This window comes from Trachypithecus francoisi, unplaced genomic scaffold (genome assembly GCF_009764315.1).
Source record: "Trachypithecus francoisi isolate TF-2019V2 unplaced genomic scaffold, Tfra_2.0 Lachesis_group2, whole genome shotgun sequence".
Classification (NCBI taxonomy): domain Eukaryota; kingdom Metazoa; phylum Chordata; class Mammalia; order Primates; family Cercopithecidae; genus Trachypithecus; species Trachypithecus francoisi.
In genome coordinates this window covers 72,424,025-72,444,286 of record NW_022681465.1, presented here as the reverse complement: position 1 = coordinate 72,444,286, position 20,262 = coordinate 72,424,025, and the positions used below count along the sequence as shown (strand labels likewise).

At 39.9% G+C, this 20,262-nt stretch overlaps 2 long non-coding RNA genes across 2 annotated transcripts in view; both read right to left on the bottom strand.

Moving 5' to 3' along the window:
- The window catches only part of LOC117064466, a 153,937-nt gene that overhangs the window by 17,143 nt on the left and 116,532 nt on the right, over window positions 1–20,262 (bottom strand). The gene's annotated exons all lie outside the window — the stretch shown is intronic.
- Window positions 7,095–12,312, bottom strand: LOC117064464. Its single transcript, XR_004429473.1, has 2 exons — window positions 12,191–12,312; window positions 7,095–9,534 (listed from the first exon to the last, which is right to left on the bottom strand). It is a non-coding gene; the product is annotated as an uncharacterized LOC117064464 (long non-coding RNA).

The following is a 20,262-nucleotide window of genomic DNA, read 5'->3' as shown; positions in this document are numbered from 1 at the left end:
AAAAATTATCTAGGCATGATGGTATGTGCCTGTAATCCCAGCTACTCAGGAGGCTGAGGCAGAAAAATCGCCTGAATCCAAGAGGCGAAGCTTGCAGTGAGCCGAGATCACGCCATTGCACTCCAGCCTGGGTGACAGAGCGAGACTCTGTCTCAAAAAACAAAAAGCAAAAAAACAAAAAAACAGAAACAAAAAAAGATGAATAATAATAATAATAATTTAGCTCAGCCTAATTCAGGATACAAGACCGGCTGATCTATGTTGGGTTACAGCATAGACATGGGTCTGCAGAGCTAGTGCAGAGTAACTCCTTAGAGTTGCTATTGTACATTGCAACTATATACAGGTCAATTTTCTCCCACTCTGTACTTTATGATATAGTTGTCATATCTATTTACCTACCTGTGTTATACATCTCACAAGACAATGTTAAAATGTTGTAATTTTTGCTTTAACCGGTCATATGTCTTTTAAAGAAATTAGGAGAAGACAACTTTTTTTTTTTTTTTTTTGAGACGGAGTCTCGCTCTGTGGCCCAGGCTGGAGTGCAGTGGCCGGATCTCAGCTCACTGCAAGCTCTGCCTCCCGGGTTTACACCATTCTCCTGCCTCAGCCTCCTGAGTAGCTGGGACTACAGGCGCCCGCCACCTCGCCCGGCTAGTTTTTTGTATTTTTTAGTAGAGACGGGGTTTCACCGTGTTAGCCAGGATGGTCTCGATCTCCTGACCTCGTGATCCGCCCGTCTCGGCCTCCCAAAGTGCTGGGATTACAGGCTTGAGCCACCGTGCCTGGCCGAGAAGACAACTTTTTATATTTACCCAGATATTTACCATTTCTGATGCTCTTCATTCATTCCTAAAGATCCGGGTTTGCCTCTGGTATCATTTCCCTCCAGTCTAATGAGCTCCTTTCCTTCATTCATGTAGAGCAGATCTGCTGATGACAAATCACCTTTGTTTTCTCTGATCTGAAATTATCTTTATTACACTTTTATTCTCAAAGAATATTTCACTGGATATAGATTTCTGGCTTGATGGGTGGTGGTTGCAGTGGTTGTTTTTCTTTCAACACTTTAAAGATTTTTGTCTCACTGTGCTCTTGCCTTCAAGTTTCTGAGAAGAGGGCAGAAACTTTATTCATTCATTATTCATTCAAAGCATTGTTTTCTTGTATATAACGTGCCACTTTCCTCTAGCTGTTTTCAAGATTTTCCCTTTATCTTTAACTTCCAGAAGGCTGATGTGCCTAGGCATAGTTTTCTTTGTGTTTATGCCACTTGAGCTTAGCTGGATAAATCTGGACACTTTCTACTTCTGTCAAAGTTAGGAACTCTTCAGCCAGTTTTTCTTCAAATATTTTTTTCATCCCATTATCTCTCTACTCTGTGAGACTCTGGTTACACATGTGTAAAATCTTTTGATATTGTTCTTTAGGTTCTCAAGTCTCTTCATTTTCTTCTCTATTTTTTCTCTTTTTTCTTCAAATTGGATAGTTTCTATTGATCTATCTTTCCATCCATGGGTTCTTTCCTCTGTCATCTCCATTTGGCTCTGAATTTCCTTCAATAAGTGTTTTATTTCAGATACTGTTGCTTTGATTCCTTTTTATGGTTTCTGTTTCTCTGATGAGATAACCTATCTTTTCACTAATTTTGAATGTGCTTTTCTTCATATCATTTAACATATTTCTAGTTGCTGCTTTAAATCTTTGTCTGCTAAGTCCAACATCCAAGCTGTCTTAAAATCCTTCTCTCTCTTAAGAATGGGTCACGTGCTCATTTCTTTATATATCAAGTAATTTTGCTTGTATCTGGAACATTGTAGTGTTAAATTCCAGATACTCTACATTCTGTTATATTTTCCCCCAAACTGTAAACTTTTTTGTTTTAGCAGGCAATTAACTTGGTTGGATTCCAGCTGTAAACTCTAACATTTGGCTGGCACCTCAAATCTCAGCTCCATTCCTTTGGCTTTAGAAGGGACTTTTAGAGTCTGTTCTGTGCATTCATAAATCAGGTGTTAGCCAGAAATCTGAGCAGAGTTTATACACAGAATTTGTAGCTTTCCCTTTCTGGCTTTCTCCAAGGACATCCTTACTTTCTCATGGCTCTGGTTGCCCTGTCTTCTGGCTCTATAAGCCAATAAGATTGAGGGTTTCTCCGTTATTCTCAGCAAACTAACACAGGAACAGAAAACCAAACACCGCATGTTCTCACTCATAAGTGGAAATGGAACAATGAGATCACATGGACACAGGGAGGGGCACATCACACACTGGGGCCTATCGGGGTGGGGGAGGACAAGGGGAGGGAGAGCACTAGGACAAATACCTAAGGCCTGTGGGGCTTAAAACCTAGATGACGGGTTGATGGGTGTAGCAAACCACCATGGCACATGTATACCTGTGTAACAAACCTGAACATTCTGCACATGTATCCCAGAACTTAAAGTACAATAAATAAATAAATAAATATCCAGTAAATCGTGCTATAAAAAAAGATTGAGGGTTTCTTCCTGTTTTTAAAACCCTGTACGCTGTTGCTTTTGGATTGCTTTTTAAAAGCAATCTGTGTCCCAAAACAGGGAGGGAAGTCTCCCCACACTGTTTCTTTCTTCTAAATGACAGTCCAGAATCTGCCCCTAGAATCTACCTTTCCAGTTCTCTCAAATAGTTTTATTTTTATTTTGTTTATAGTTTGAGGGTAGTCTGGTAAGCTTACTTGTCCCTACTCTGAGCAAAACCAGACCATATATTTGCTTTAGATTTTCAACTTTGTCACTATAGGGTCATTTTCTCATAATTACTTTCACTTTTTTTGGTATCTATATTATGCCTCCATTCTCATTCTTAACCTTTTTGCTCTTTTTTTCCTTTGATCAGGCTTACAACTTTTTTTCTATTTCTTTTTCTATTTTGTCCAACTTTTCAAAGAACTGCTTTTGGAATTTATGTTTTTTTTTTTCTTTCTAGTTGTTTCCTTATATTACAGCTTGTGTTTTTGTAATTCTGGGAGGAAAACATAAGAAATAATTGTACATTAACATTTGAGCTGGACCAAGATTTGGAAGATAAATTTTTCATCTTAATTCATCTATACCAAGGAAACAGATGGGGGCTTAGGAGTATAGAGAAGCAGCAGGGGAGGAAGAACCCTCCTACCCACTTCCAATGTCTTATTACCATGGACCATTTTATTTGCGTCTCAGGACAATTTCCCTGTTGGTTTGAAGTTTGTACACATCTTACTCTAAAAGCCTGCTTAATGGCATTGGTTGAAGAATTGATGACAATAAACTGGAATAATCCAGCCTAACTTTGACATCAAAGAGGAACAAGGACAAAATCAATGAGACTAGAGGAATGAAACTGTTTCTCCAAGATGACATAACTGGACTAGAACTAAGGTGTTTCCAAGTGGAACTATGCTCAAGGAATGGACATGGAAGTTACACATGTCGCAAAGGTCTCTACTTAGAATGGAGCTTTCCTCTAAGCTGATACAATACTGTTGCTTGTAACCACTTACAAAACCTGGATATTGTAAAGTGGTAGCAATGAAACCTCAAAAGGGAAGCTTAGCTGCAAGCATCAGTACTGGCCAGCTCTTGAGCACTCCAACTCACCAAACCTGGAGAGGGCAGTACAGCAGGAGGGACAAGAGATTCCTGGTGAGGTCATTCGTGTGCTAACTGCTCCTCATTAACAGACATTTGGGGCCCCTCCTCGTCTGGTTTTAAGGAAGATATGCTCCCTCAGCTCCAGCCAAACTGACTGGCTGATTGTCTCTGGGACACGCCTGAGTGTTCAGGGCACACTGTTTAGGGCAAAGCACAGAAGGGATTCCAAAACATGCTGTAGCCCATGAGCAAAATGCTTTACCTTGAGAGCACAAGAAAGTCTAGTCCTTCAAGCAAATGAGGCTAAGTGTATTTTCTTCTATTTTTTGCTGCCTACAGAGCTCAGCATAAAGCACATTTGATAAATATTTCTTGATTGATTTCCATCTTCCATATTTTCCATCTTTTCATCATTCCATTTTTCTTTTTATATTTACTCCCATCTTTCATCTCAACTCCACCATCTATTTTATTCCTATAGGCAGAACAACTCAGTCTTTCAGTTGCAAACTTCAGGGAGAAAACAAGGTTTTCTGAGTCTGAGACTGGGATGTCCAAGATCAAACACTAACCGTGACCACTGTGACATTTGGAAACACTTTGTGGTGGGCAGAACGGTGACCTTCCAAAGTTATTCACGTTCTAATTTCTGGAACCTGTGAATATGTTACCTTACATGGCCAAAGGGACTTTGTGGATGTAAGTTAATGATCTTGAAGTGGAGAGATTATCCTGGATTGTCCAGATAGGCTCAATGGAATCACAAGTGTTCTTTAAATGTGGAAAAGAGAGGAGAATTACTGTCAGAGTGATACACTGTGAGAAAAAGCTGACTGGCCACTGTTGGCTTTAAATATGAAAGGGGGCCATGAGCCAAGAAATACCGGCAAACTCTAGAAGTTGAGAATGGAAGGAAACAGGTTCTTCCCTGGAGCCTCTGGAATAAATGCAGCCTGCCAGCATCTTGATTTAAGCCCATTAAAGCCCATTTCAGACTTCTGATGTCCAGAACTATGAGAAAATATATTTGTGTTGTTTTAAGCTATGAAATCTACAGTAATGTGTTACAGCAGCAATAGGAAATTAATATACCCATCCTGATGTTTATTTCGTTCCTGCAAATTTTGATTTTTCTGAACTGTAAACTCTTGTTGAGACGAATGTTTCGTAAGCCAAAGGACCCTCTGAATGTACTCCTTAGTTTTCAGAACTACATTATTTTCCTCCTTGGTGTGTACATTGGTGCTTAATAACCTGCGGTTGTAAAATCAACTATAGGTGCCATATCTGACACAGGATGTATCAGCATGGAAGCATTAAAGTCAGAGGTTTAGGTTTCCTTAACAAGCTATTTTTATCTTATTTTATAATTCTTTATATTTATAATTCAGCAATTTGTGCAAGGGTAACAGTCTAATAATTTATTAATCACATGGACCCCTACAATTAAAGATAATGGGTGATGTCCGATATGCTCTACCAGTGCGCACCAGATGAAAGTCAGTCCTAATCGTGAATGTCCTAACAATTGTACTTCTTGCATACAGATAGGGATATGGTCTAATGAATTAATCCTTGCTGATCAGGATAACCTGACAGGCCAACTAGGTTGAAACAATTCAGTTGGATTATACAATGGTGAGAATGCTGATAAAAATAAAAAATGTTACATTGTACTTTAGTAACTCTATTTCTTTGGACTCTTTTTGTTATTGAATAAATACATTTGCTAATGGCTTCTTGGTGCAACTTTGCCCTGTAATTGTGAAATGCTCATTGGTAGGTAGGTAGATAGATAGATAGATAGATAGATAATTCAGGTTAATAGAGGTGGGTCTACCTAGCAGGCTAGCTGAATTATCTGGTTTCCCATCATTACTGCAGCCAGCAGCAACCCTTAGCTTTTGCAATATCTTCCACATCTCACTCTTCAATTAGAATCTATCCTATATAGCATGGCTTCATAAAAATCCCTGCCAGAACTTCTACTCAAACATAGTCAAAATAGCTGGGGAAGTGAATTCCAGAAGTCTGGACCTGATGTCAAGAATCTTTAAAGTACAAAAGAGAGAACTAAGCATTGTTGGCAGAAATACACATTAATTGAAACTGCCATAATGGGAAACTACCTAGAGAAATAATAATACCCAAGGGAATTAGGTCTCATCTGTCACATTAGGGTTTCATAAATCAACTCAGACAGCATAAGTGGGAATCTGATGAGTCATTTAGAAAGTTAAGAACAAAGGGGAACATTTAGACAACGGTTGGTGCCAATTCAGGGAATAACCAGGGACTACAGACACAGTTGTTGGGAACCCAGTCTCCGTGAATGAGAAAAAGCTTGTCAGTGCTTGGGAGAAATCTCTGCACTGGGTCAAATGCTGAGCGTGGCAAACATTGCTGTTGGACTTCAGTATAACCCCTGCCCCCACCAGAAACTCCTTGGGGGCCCTAGTGGCCTTATATTGTCTCTTGGATATCCAAGACAGGGAGGTGACTTGTGTGAACCTGAACTTCTCTGACCACGCTATTTTTCCTGAAATGTTTTATCTCTTCTTCTCTAAGTCACTGCAAATAATTAGTAGATATATAACTGCCCTTCCCACCGCCAAGGTCCATTATTACCTCCTCCCATTCAATTTATTCGCCCATCAAAACCAGACAATTTCCCTAATAACAACTCTTTTTCTAATACCTTTGAAGGATCCTCTCTGTATCTGTAACAAATTCCGAACTCCTTAACCTGGCATCAAGCGCCTCTAAGAGTTGTTTCTCATCTTATCAACCATGGATTGCCATCATTTTGCTCCAAGTAAAGGCAATCTTTCTGTTTCCCCTGCATGCTTCCTGTGCTTCTCCACACCCCTATGGAACCCTTTAGCCTCGATTGTCTTTTTCTGTATCTGCATTTTAGAGTCGTTCACAGCCCACTCTAACACCACCTTCTTCACCATTCTCCCTTCTTCCGCTACATCATTCAGAAGTTATTTCCTACCTTTGAACTCCAAGGTCAGCCACATCTCGATGATACCACTTTCTACTATAGTCCTTGTGCACGTAGTTCACTCAAATTGATAGGTTGTCAAAATAGAGGTATCTATCTGTGAGGTATTCCTGCATCTCCCACCTAGCAGAGTGCCTTGCTCTTAGGCGCTTAAAAAAGAGTTGCTGAAGAAAATATCCTAAGGTGTTTATTTACTATGCTATCCCACTCTAAAATTATAAACATGCATTTTAATAGGTATTTTAATTCCAGATAAAATAACCTGAAGTCATAATGTGGGACTTTTCAGAAGATGCATTCGTGAGGTATTTTGGGGAAGGTGAGAATGTTCCTCCATCAATCATACCTCATGGCCATCGTGTCTTCACTTACAAGCAACAGCCACCCTTGCAAAAAGTCACTTCATGACCCCTCAACACACTTCTCACCATCGTAGAAGAAGCTGGCTCCTGGAAAGGTAGCTGAAGCAGACACTGTTGGTTTATTGGCCACCAGGCGTTTCTCTCTTCCTTTACTTTTTGTTCAGGTCTTCACCTCTCCCTTACATGACTCAAAGAGCAAATCTTCATTAATCTTAAGTAGCTGTTTCATTTCTCATGTCAGTGATTGGTTCAGAAAGAAGCCTGTCTGGGGGGTTCTAAGAAGATATCCTTACTTATTAAAAAAGATCCACAGAAAAGGCAGTCTCTCTTCTGCTGGACATCCTCTAGATGTCCTATAGATCATGTAAAGTCCAGATTGTCTGTTCTATAGATGTCAACTACCGTAAAACTATCAAATCTCATAACTTTAGATTTTACTAATTTGATGTTTTCTGTAAGACTGTGGCTGAACTGAATTTCATCTTTTTTCCAACTTTTATTTTAGACTTGGGGTATATGTGAAGGTTTGTTACAAGGGTATATTGTGTGACGCTGAGTTTTAGAGTACAGTTGAACCCATCACCCAGGTAATGAGCTTACTGAGAGTAAATTTCCCAATAGGAAGCTTTTCAAACCTTGCCCCCTCCCGACCCCTCCTGTAGTCCCCAGTGTCTGTTTTTCCCATCTTTGGGTCAATGTGTACCCAGTGTTTAGCTCCCACTTATAAGTGAGAATAAGCAGTATTTGGTTTTCTGTTTCTGTGTTATAAATTTCATCTTTGATTAAAAGAATCTTGTAAAACCAATTCACAGTGTAAATAGCATTTTAGGAAGCATTGTTAAAAAGAAGTACTAAGTAGGATGATGAATAAATTGATAGATGAATGACATTATATTTTGTTCATTCATTAATTTAACTATTAATTGATGAGCCTTTTTCAGCTATGATTACAAAGTCCTATCTGTCATCCTGGAGGAATTGTGAAGAATCACAAAGAGTAAATTATGTCTAAATAACCTTGTTGATTTTAATATGCCTTCTCCCAGAATGATGGACGACTGAATAATGCTAAACACAATGAACCTTAATTTTATCAAGGCTTTTGATATGTCTTTTAGTGTGACATTTCTTTCAATAATACTTTTTGTACAAAACAGTTTATAATTCAGTTTTTATTAATAACAACAAGAACAGTCTCAATCCATGACTGAGATTGGATTTCTTCTCAATAAGTCAAAATTCATGAGAAGTAAACTTACCTTTTTGGGTAAGTACAGTATAAATAACTAGACAATGTGACAATGATTGATTCTTATTTCTTAAAGGACTAGAAGGGGACAAAGAAGGTAAAAATGTAACCGATGAGTTTTATATGAATCATTAGATTTGGTCCATATGTCACAGTAGTTCCCTTCCTCTTCCCAGAAATGCTCTTGGTATTAATTTGGATGTTATAAAGCAGCTGAGCTTTGGAAAGTCTGTACGTCGTGAGAGTCAGCAAATGCACAATACAGTAATCATCACATGAGTGCAGCGTATCACAGAGTAGCACTCCTGAAAATATCAAACAGAGGGAGGGAGAGAGTCATGCTGGTGGGTTCGCCCCTTGGACATCCTTACTGATGGGCAACCATCTAGTTTTAAATATCTAGGCTCCACCAACTGGCATCGGTTGGTCAGGAGTGATTTCTTCCAATGCTGCTTCCATGATGCAAGCAAACAGGCACCACCTTTGTTCCACTGTACCCCCACGCCCTGAAACTCACAAATGCCTTCTTGATGGCTGGCTCCTGGAACATACAGCCCCCACAGCTGATTTCCTTTCTGGCAAGATGCCTCCTGGTAAACATCACTGGGTGAGCAAGAGGATGTGTGGGTCCAGAGCGCTGATATAGGTCTGTGATTCTGATTATGCCTTTGGTCATTGGTCATCATTGTCTTCAAACTGCATATTATGAACACCAATTGTATTGGGGACTGTTAGGCATGGAGGGGAAGGCTTGTTATTTTCTATTCAGAGAACAGTTATTAGAGTTTACCGTCTTTAGACTTCTATTGCTATATCTTAGGAATGAAGGGAAGACAGGATGTGGACTGGAATCTTCTGTGCCCGGAAAATAATAAGAAACTTGATTGTGGCTCAGCTGTATCATCACCCCTGCTCTCTTGGCTCTTGTTTACAGAACTCAGATTGGAAGATAGGCATATTCCTTATCTTAGGGCAGTTTTCTCAGATGCAGATTCTGAAATGAAAGAGGGAAGTAGAGGAAGATGGATGATGGGCAGGGAAGGGGAAAAAGTCAAGCAGGGGACTGTAGTTTATGAGAAATTTCAGAAAGGGGATGTAGGCTTGATCCTGCAGGAGAACTCTGGAGTGTGAATCATGTCTCCGAGTTTTTCCCAAGGGAGGCAATGAATCCAGGCTTTCCCTCTCCTTTGCCAGTCATTGGCTAAGGGCTGTGCAGGGAGGATGCAACCCCTTAGGCACTTCTGGTTTTCAGGTTTGTAGACAAAGGGGCAGTCATCTGAGAGAGTCACAAGGGTGAACCTAGAAAAAAAAATCACACAGAAGCTAGAGGAAAGGCACACCAACATGGCAAAATGGATCTGAGGGGATGTGAGAAGAGCAGAGAAGTGGCCACTACGCTACTGGTCAGAGATGCCCATCCTTTAGCCAAAGGTTGTTCTATATAGCTGTCAATGCCTGTCTCAGGAACCTTTCAGATTATGGTTTTGTGAGAGTCATGCTAAAACCTAAATACAATAGGATTAGTACATACATAGTGCAAATTATAGTCTATATTTGAAAACTGATGGCCAAAATATTTTAAGGAATCTTGAAAACCATTAGAATTATTGGCATTTGATTTTGTCATTTTCTCTGCATCCCTGACCCACCAAAGTAGTCTCCTTCACTTGTTTTAGCTTGGCCAATCCTTTGTATGCATAAATACATCCTCCTCCAGAAAGGCCTCCCTAATACAGTGAGATGGTAGCACTATTACCCAAACTTCTACCATTTAATGAACACTCATGTTATTCATTTTTATATAAATATTAATTTTCCAAACAGACTGCACAATCCTTGAAGACAGGGATTTTGCCTCATCCTTCTTCTTACCCCTCCTCCTCCAGCATCCACCAGGGTGCCCTACAGTCCATCATAGCATGTGAATGAACACTTAATGATTGACAAGTAGTCAAAGTGAATGTCCAACTAGTGCTTTGTGATCATCTTCATTTTCTTATACTGCTTATGAAAACTGTTGATAAGATACTAATCAAAAATATGTTTCGTTGAAAAGAGACCATTTTCAATATATGTTACCCATTCTGTTCAATTTCAGGGACCTTGATGTTACTCAAATTTAGACAAGAATGACCAGCCCATTTGAAGATAGCTATGGATACAAGTATGGATATAGATATATACACATATACACATGCATCAGACAGGTAAGAGGTGGTGCATTAGAAAGAACACAGGACTGGAATTTGGGAGATGCCAATCTCATGTCAGCACTGCTCCCATCTCCTCATGAGGCCTTCCTTAGCCATTTCATACTTTTGTGCTTCAGCTGAAGGAAATATACTGCATGATCTCTAAAGTCTCTTCAACCCCAAAAGTTCTACTAGTTGTGTTTCTTTATTTATGAAGGAGTGCAATCCAAGAAGACAAATATAACCCTTGCTTCAACTTTTGCTTCCTCACTGTGCTCAATCAACATGTATTCACAATGATGTTACGCCACATGTCCAATCTTGAAGTTGACTTATGCTCCACCCAGAGGGAGAAAATATGTGAATCGATTATTAAGGGATAACAGAAGGAGCTAACAACAGAAGACATTGTGGAAAGTTATCTATTCATTCATCAAGCATGAGAAACTGGGTTAGGTCCAGGAGATCTGAAAGAGGCACAGTCCTTGCTTTTATGGAACTCCTAGATTGATACTTAGAACTTTCAGTCAATCGGGAGAAAATAGTGGAGGTGATTTTGCTTTTCATTGAGGTAAACCCTACCAAAAATATTTCATTATTATTAGCTCTTCTTCCATTCATATTTTGTGCATCTGACTTTCCTTCTTTCTTTCTTTCTTTTTTTTTTTTTTTTGAGATGGAGTCTCACTTCTTCGCTTAGGCTGGAATGCAATGGCCCAATCTCGACTCACTGCAACCTCCACCTCCTAGGTTCAAGCAGTTCTCCTGCCTCAGCCTCCCAAGTAGCTGGGATTATAGGCATGTGCTAGCACTCCCGGCTAATTTTTGTATTTTTAGTAGAGACGGGGTTTCACTATGTTGGCCAGGCTGGTCTCAAACTCCTGACCTCAAGTGATCCACCCGCCTTGGCCTCCCAAAGAGCTGGGATTACAGATGTGAGCCACCACACCTGGCTGACTTTCCTTCTTTATAATATTCTAAAGAGTACTGAACTCTGATCCAGCATCCCTGGTTTCTAATTTCAGTTCAGCTTCAAACTGTGTGATCTTAGGCAACAAGGCCAAGCCCCAATGCTTAGTTACCACCTCTCTTCAAAGAGTGTCGAACACTTGTTTCTCATGCCTCAAGCAATTTTTATCAGGACACAAAGGTATTCAGCACAACAAAAAAAGTGTATAAGAACTATATTATATAAGATGATTTTATTAACTAGTCAACAGTGATGCCATTCACCCATTTGAAGTTGCTTCTTCTCCCTCAAAGGAAAAAATAATGAATTTTTAAATTTTTTTATATAGTAATTTATTTTGCAAGTTACATTTTTCCTTTAGTATAGAGGTTTATTTTCTACATTTTGAAGAACAATTAATCTAGTTGCTCATCAAATTGCTGTACAACTTTATATATTATATTATTTCATTTCCTTATTCCAACTCAGAAACTATGGAGATCTATTTCTGTGGAATAAGGAGGGAGGATATGCTAGGTTTATTTAATAAAGACTCATGAAAAGTTATCCAAAAAAATTTCCCTTCTAGGTCACAAAAGTATGATCTCCTGCAAATAGCTGAATCTAAAAGACCCATCAGATGGCCAGAGAGTCCCTGAAAATGCTACTAAATCAACCCTTACTCTAAAAATCAAGAAAAGAAAGAAGACTTGAAGAAGCTCAGATTTGACAATTCTGACATTTGGAAAATCAAGTCAGCAAAGAAAGCTGCTGTCAAAGAATGTGAGCAAGGCCATTTACAATGTAACCATACCTACTCATTCAGCTCTGTATCCTTTCACTGTCTCTTTCAACATTCACTGAGCATCAAGTATGTGAAAGTGCTGCACTTGGTACTGAGCAGAACACCAGGCTCTCACTGAATGCTCCCATCACTGGTGGACTGGTCTATTAGCAAAATCGCAGAGCAGTGGAAAATATTAAAGCAAGATAACACTGAATTGAACAAAGCCACATTTGAAAGGCAACCTTTTAATATCAGGTTGAACAGCTCTTCCTATTTGCCCATCTGCTAACCTTTAAAAGATTCCTCTCATTGCTGATACGGCCAGTTGCCCCATAAGCACCCAGCCTGCCTTCAATAGTGCACAAAGGGCATCTTTGTTTTCCTCCCAGTGAACTCAGAGGCCAACCCAGGGAACAGTGAAACACCCAGGATGGAAATGAGGTGTCTCCGTGACAGCAGACTCCTTCTTTTGACCCCATTTATCGAGATCAACATGCCTGAGTCACCAGTAGATGAAACCAATGATTGTTTTACTCGGCCTTCCCCAGAGTCACCCCCTGAGTCAGTGGGTAAACTGGGGTAAGAACCCAGCCTTGTCCTATGAGCCTGAGCGGGTCTACTATATTTATCCAGGGTCTCATGATTCTTAGTGCTTTTGCTCTGCCCTCTAATTTGCACTGTGCCTGCTATAATATCTAAACGGGAAGTTGCCAGCTAGAATGGTCATTATCCGAGAAATCTATTTAAACATGTTTATAAGGTCAAATGAAGTGGGTGGTGGATAAGCTAGACAGAAAACAACAAAAGCTTTGGCTCAGCATAGCTAGTGAGGTTAAAGCTCAAGAGAGAAGTGTTTTCATGTCGAATTTGCACATGGTAGAAGAAGGCAGTCTAAGCATAATTATATATAAATGCAGGAATGAGCAGTCAAAATATTAAAACAACCAAATGATTTCTATTTAAGAAGCTGGACAATGGAATTGACTTATGGTAAGTCAAGGGAATGTCAGTTTGAGACAGCATGCCAGTAGAGCAGAGCCCAAGATCAAATTTTGGAAATGCACCTAGTATATCCCAACCAGAGGGAAGAGCTGGGATGATCAAGAAAGATGCCCAGAATCAACCAAAAATGACCTGGGGGAGACTTCACAATGGAATAGTGAATACTATTGAACAAGAGGGAAATAAGGAAATGAGAAAAAAAAAAAAAAAAACGTGATATCTCTGGGAGCCCAAGCTTGGATTCTTATATATTAAGACTTTGAAGAACAGCTCTCTGTACCAAAGAAATCCACATCTTAGAGTTAGGAGTCAACCATCTCATTATGTGACTGACCTCCAGGCTCTGCCAAGCCATTCTTCAACATCAAAGAGGAGGGAAGAGGGAAAAAGAAACTATTGTCATATGTCACTTAATGGTAGGGATACATTCCTTCTGAAATGCATCATTTGGCGACTTTGCACTTGTGTGAACATCATCGTGTACTTACACAAACCTAGATGATATGGCCTACTATACACCTAGGATATAAGGTATAGCCTATTGCTCCGACACTACAAACCTGTACATCATGTTATTGTACTCAATATTGTAGGCAATTATTGCACAATGGTAAACATTTTTGAATCTAAACATAGAAAAGGTACAGTAAAAATACAGTATAAAACATTAAAAAGGGTACCCTTGTATAGGGCGCTTACCACGATTGGAGCTTGCAGGCCTGGAGGATGTTCTGGGTGAGTCAGTGAGTGAGTGGTGAGTGAATGTGAAGGCCTAGGACACTACTGTATACAACCATAGACTTTATAAACACTGGACACTTAGGCTATACTACATTTATTTAAAATTTTTTTCTTTCTTCAATAATAAATTACCCTTAGCTTACTGAAACTTTTTTACTTTATAAACTTTTTAATTTTTTTTAACTTTTTGACTCTTTCGTAATAACATTTAGCTTAAAACACTAATACATTGCACAGCTGTACAAAAATATTTTCTTTCTTTGTATCTTTACTCTATAAGCTTTTCTATTAATTTTTTTCACTTTTTAAACTTTATTGTTAAGAACTAAGACATAAATGCAAACATTAGCCTAGGCCTACGCAGTGTCAGGATCATCAATATCACTGTCTTCCACTTCCACATCTTGTCCCACTGGAAGGTCTTCAGAGGCAATAACACGCATGAAGCTGTCGTCTCCTATGATAACAATGCCTTCTTCTGGAATCCCTCCTAAAGGACCTTCCTGAGGCGTTTTTTTTCTTTTTTTAATAAGTAAAAGGAGTACTCTAAAATAGTGATGAAAAGTATGTATAAGTCAGTAACGTTGTTTTCATTATTATTTTTAAGTATTATGTACATGTACAATGCATAATAGTTGTGCTAGACTTTCTTTTTCTATTTTTTTTTTCCTCTTTGAGACGGAGTTTTGCTCTGTCACCCAGGCTGGAGTGCAGTGGCACAGTTGTGGCTCATTGTAGCCTCAAACTTCTGAGCTCAAGTGTTCCTCCCATGTCAGTCCCCTGAGTAGCTGGGATTACAGGCACATGCCACTGCTCCCTACTGGTTTTTTTTATATGGGACCACCGTCCTATATGTGGACCATCATTGGCCAAAACATCATTATGCAGTGTGTGACTGTATCTCCTTATTCCTGTTTCTGAGAAACAGGGATCTGAGTCGGCGAGGCTTTCGGTGGCAAAGAGAAGTGTAACATCTGAGAATGCTTCCCACATATTCTGCATGAGCTTGGATGCTAGTTTACAAAGATTGAGCAATTAAATAAATTCTATGCCACGGAAAGAAATCTGGTATGGCTACTGTTGGAAAATTTGATACACGTGCGCATAGAGTCATTAAATCATAGAGAATAGTTAGTGTTTCTTATTTTATTATGAATTAAATTAATTTAGTGACCTCCTTTCCAAACAAAATGTACTTGGGAATGTTATTTCTTCCTAGAACTTGATTTGGTATGGTTTGGGATAGAACTACATACTGTTTGCCCCTGTACCTCTTCTATTCTAGCACAAAAGTAAGCTCTTTTTGTTCCTTTCTTTCTGGCCCTACCATCTAGTGAGAAAGTCACTGACATAAGAAAGAAAAGGAGCGAAAGAAGAGTGGGGAGTGCTGGGAAAGGAGTTAGGGAAAATGGGGGCAAGTGGAAAGAAGGAAGGAAGGGAGAGGTTACAGAATGGTCAGACAGCGAGGCAGGGCAAAGATGGATGAAAGCAGTCATGATATATTGAAGCAATGGATCTTCCTAGAGTGGTACTGATCAATACAGCAGCCACCAGCCACGTGTGGCTAGTGAACACTTGAAATGTAGCTGGTCTAAACTACAGTGTGCTGTGAGTACAAAATACACAGCAGATTTTGAAGATTTTGTACCAAAAACATTTACAAAGTATCTCAACATTTTATATGGATTACATGTTAAAATAATATTTTGGCTATATAGGATTAAATAACTACATTATTAAAATTTATTTCACCTGCGTCTTTTTAAGTTCTTAATAGGGCTACTGGAAAAATGAAGATGAGCCATGTGGCTCACATTATCTTTCTATGACATAGATACTGTTCTTGATCTTGATGAGAAATGATAGGATTGCATCCCCTTCTTTCCATCATGTCTACCACACACAACCCCAGAGGTCTCAGCCCAAAAGTCAAGTTCTAATATAATTATAAGCACTTCAATAGCAATGCCTGGCATCTGTTTTCTGAGGCAGGCAGCATATATAGCAGCTTCTAGTCCTTGGGATCCAGGGGGACATGTAGGGACGTCAGGAAGGGCAGTGCTCAGACACTGCCATGGGCATTTCTGATGGAGGGCGTGGTCCCTCCCACCTCTCCACCCCTGCCCTAGGAGCTCTTGGCACCTTGGGGGAGTTTTCCTCCACACAGCCCCTTGTCACAGCATTCTCCTCTCCAGCCTCCAGCTACCCTTTTAAGAAATGACCTTTTGTCTTTTTTTTTCCCCTCCAATCATAGGTACTTTGAGTCTAGTTTTCGGTTAATTATGAACATATTTTACAATTCAGAGAACACAGTACAGTACATCAGAGGAACACGGGCCCAGCCTAGAGTAGGTTTAGGTAACTATGAACCTTTGGTGATTTCACAGCAAAGCTCAGATAATGGGAGGCTCTAGGCAGAAAGGAAAAAGAGAAAGAGGAAGAGAAATGTAGAGCAGATGCAACTCAAAGACTTTTGGAAGGAGGTGGGCAACTTTCAACTCATTACTAAGATTTGTCGAGTATGTCCTCCCTCTCAAATGTCCCTATATGCTACAAATGGAGGCTGTCCCTAGTGGTGCTGCTACCACAGATTCATCTTCCCTGTTTTTAGGGTGCACAGACTCACAGCAGAACTCAAATAGATTTGGAATGTGAATATGAATATTGGAATGGAAGTTCTTCACGGCTACTGAAGAAGTGGCGCACATTATATTCCTCACCCAGGACGGGGCAGGAGCCCCATGTTGTTCTGGAAGAACTACTCATCAGCCAGAATGCCCATCCTTTGCACTGGGCACCTTCTACCCATATGGTGCCTCCCATGTAGAAGCACTGAAGGCTTAGTTTAAAAAAGAAAACACCTCATCTCATCCCAAAGTACAGCCAACTCACCCAAGAGTTCAGATGAGTGAACGATTTATGTACAATTTAGCCATTTCCACTGCAACACAGATAATTCCATATCTGAGCTTAACTTTAGCCAGGCTATATTGCCAAATAGAGGAGGACGTCTCTAGATTGCTTAGCTTGCATATCAAGGACATGCTCCCCTTTGAGCCCTTTGCTATCTGTAAGAATTGGTTAGCCTAGAGACATGCAGTCTCTCCCCAGGCAGAAAGTGTTTTTAAGATGTAAAAAACATCATAATATATAGTAAGTAATATATAAAATGTAGATATATACACACTCACACACAGTACGCTGGTGCACAGTGGGGCTTGATGGAAGCTTGGTCTACATGACTGGCCGAATGCACGTATGCATATGGAGGAATGATGAGCAGGGAAAGGAGGGAGTCTCCAAGTATTAGCAATTCCCATGTTGCTCTTTGGGAGAGAGTGGGGAACACCCAAACCGTGATGTTTAGCAGCTGTCTGCCCACTGGGCTCTTCTTTATCTGCTATGGGAAAGGCTAACTTGAAAATAAACCTTTTGAGTTTGTTTGTTTGTTTCTAACATTGTTGACTGTTTCCTGAAAAATGTAGACCGGCTGAAAATGTAAATAGATTTAAATAGGTTTGAGATATATTCAGATGGATCCATCCATAGCAAGATGTTCATTTCCAGAGGTGTTGAGGACACCGTCCTCGCTTTCAGTTTGCCGTGATACTGGGGCCGACCAGCTGGTCACCTGCCCCTCTTTCTCACAGACCTTAACTTTGTTGGGAAGTTTAATGTGTCTCGCTAAAAGTCAGCACCTTCTGCAGAGTTTGGAGCCACGAAGTGTGAGCAAAAGTTTTGTGGGTGGGCCATACAGGAGGGCAGATCTAGCAGGCCCGCATCATTTCCCTCTTTGCTTTTCTCAGATTTTCCCAGGTACCTTGGCCTTGGTATCTGTAAGCCACTGAGGCAAAACCATTAGCCATTGACCTCTGTACTTTTTGAAAGGTGAGAAAAATAAAAACCCTAATTTGCGTAATCCACTGTTTGGGGCTTTTGTTACTTGTAGCTGAATACATTTCCTGATACAGATCAGGGAGATTGTCCATGCTTTTCATAAACATCTTTGCAGCCATGACTAGTGACAAAATACAGACTTATTTCTCTAGCAATTTGCTGGACTAAATGAAAATTTGACTCTGCATCTTAGAAAAAAAGCAAAATAAACTACCTTTGTTTGTGATTTTCCTTCATGTCTCTAAAGTAACCCATTACACTCCTCTTATTTTGATTGTTACTTACATTGAATTTTATTTAACAGGAATAACATTGCTCATGAAAATCACTCAGTTTGTTTTTCTTTTCTTTTTTTGTTGAGACAGAGTCTCGCTCTGTTGCCCAGGCTGGAGTGTAGTGGTGCGACCTCGGCTCACTGCAACCTCCACCTCCTGAGTTCAAGTGATTCTCCTGCCTCAACCTCCCGAGTAGCTGGGACTACAGGTGCCCACCACACCTGGCTAACTTTTTGTATTTTTAGTAGAGACAGGGTTTCGTCATGTTGCCCTGGCTGGTTTTGAATTCCCAAGCTCAGGCAATCTGCCCACCTCGGCTCCCAAAGTACGGGGATTACATGCATGAGCCACCTCACTCGGCCAACAATTTCTTACATAAATCCAGGCATATGGAAAACTTTCGGATGTCCTATGGCTTTAGAAAATATAAAGTACCTATCCTTATAAAATCATATAAGCTATTTCAACATCAATTTGGGGCTCAAAATGGGCCACTGTAATGGGCTATTTCAGGAAATATCTCTTGCCAAATTAACTTTCAGAAAGTTTCTAGGCCAAAAGGCTGTGTAGTTAATGTGGGAACAACCAAGACCACCATTTATCCCATCAACCGGCTGGACTAGTCAGCCTGGATGGCCAACTGAGGGCAATGAAACCCACCTGTGTTCTTTAGGGTCCCTGTAAATCAACCTCAGGTAGAGTCACTCCTTAATGAGAAGGTCTCCAATGGAGATCAACTTCTTCCCTCCTCCTGGGCAATTGAGATCATTCTTATTAGCATGTTCACAAACAATTTCAAGGTACTTCTGAAAATGATGTCTTGCAATTTAGAGAGGCATTAAATTCATCTCCCCAGACACAGAACAAGAATTGATTCCAAGTCTAACTCTAAAATGAAGGAAAAGAATTTTAACCTTAAATTTAGCCATCTACACGGCATCTCAGCAATGGAAATGAATAAATTTTCCACTAAACTTACCACATGTAGAAAATTCAACCACTGGTTCTTTCTATAAACTGTCTTCAAAGACCCAACACCACTTTTCCTCTCCTAATTGCTATTATGAGGCAATAAATCTCTCTTATACGGAAATAATACAAATTAACTGCATGGCATATGTAGGCCACGTGTTCTAGCAAATCCATAAAAAATGTTTCATTTATGTTTTGATGAAAGGTGCAACAGTCTTCCAAGGACACTAATCATTAATTCTGGAAACATAGGATTCATATGTGATTTAGCTCAGTGCTGGAATAGTTAGTAAATACCTATCTAAGAAACATTTATTCATTTAACAGCTGTTTAGTGAGCAGCTACAATGCTAGAATTTGTGTCTTCCCTGGCTAGAGTGGGATTTGTGTGTAATAATGTGAGTGATGTCCAAATGGCATTTAAAAAAATGTGTCATAGTTAAAGTTTCCTAAAATGAAATACTTAAGAAAAATAATTATCCTACCGAGAAGGATATTTTATAACAAAAAAGAACAATCCATTCTTGTCCCTTTTACAATGTCTGTGAGATTTTCATTAAGGCTTGTTAAGCTGAAGATAACAAATACCCACCGCAACTAGCTTAAGCAAATGTGTGCATCTCAGGCCAAGAAGTTTAACTGGGCCTCTCAAAGAATTAGACTAGAAACTGTAAAGCTGTCAGAACCCATCCGTTTCCCTATCTCTCTGGGAGCTCACAGCTTCTTGCTTCTGCTTTCGCCTGCACATCTGTGTCCTATTTTTTCTTTCCTGATTATGCTTCACTGCTCCTCCAAGCATATCACTACCAAAGGTCCAATTTTGCATTATAGTCTGGCTCAAAACTTCAGCAAGATCTGGCCAATATCTTAGATTCTTGATTCTGGATTCTGAGTCAAAACGATTTGATTGGTTCAGCCCGGGCTGGATGTCCACCAGAGATCCTACCAGCTTTGACTCTGAGGGAGATGTTACACCGTAAAGATGGCACAGGAGTCCACCCTAAGGATGGGGAGAGGAGACATTCTCGAGAGAGGATGGCATGTGCAGGCACCTCCAAGTTTTTTCTTCACTTAAACTGAACAGAAAACATTTTTAGTTGTGAGCTTTAGTATAAAGAGAACAGTCTAGTCCTAAACCTCACTCAACTTTGCAGAAAATCTATCAGTGCAAATGCATTTATCACTCCTAGTTGGAAGGAAAGTTGCAGTTCA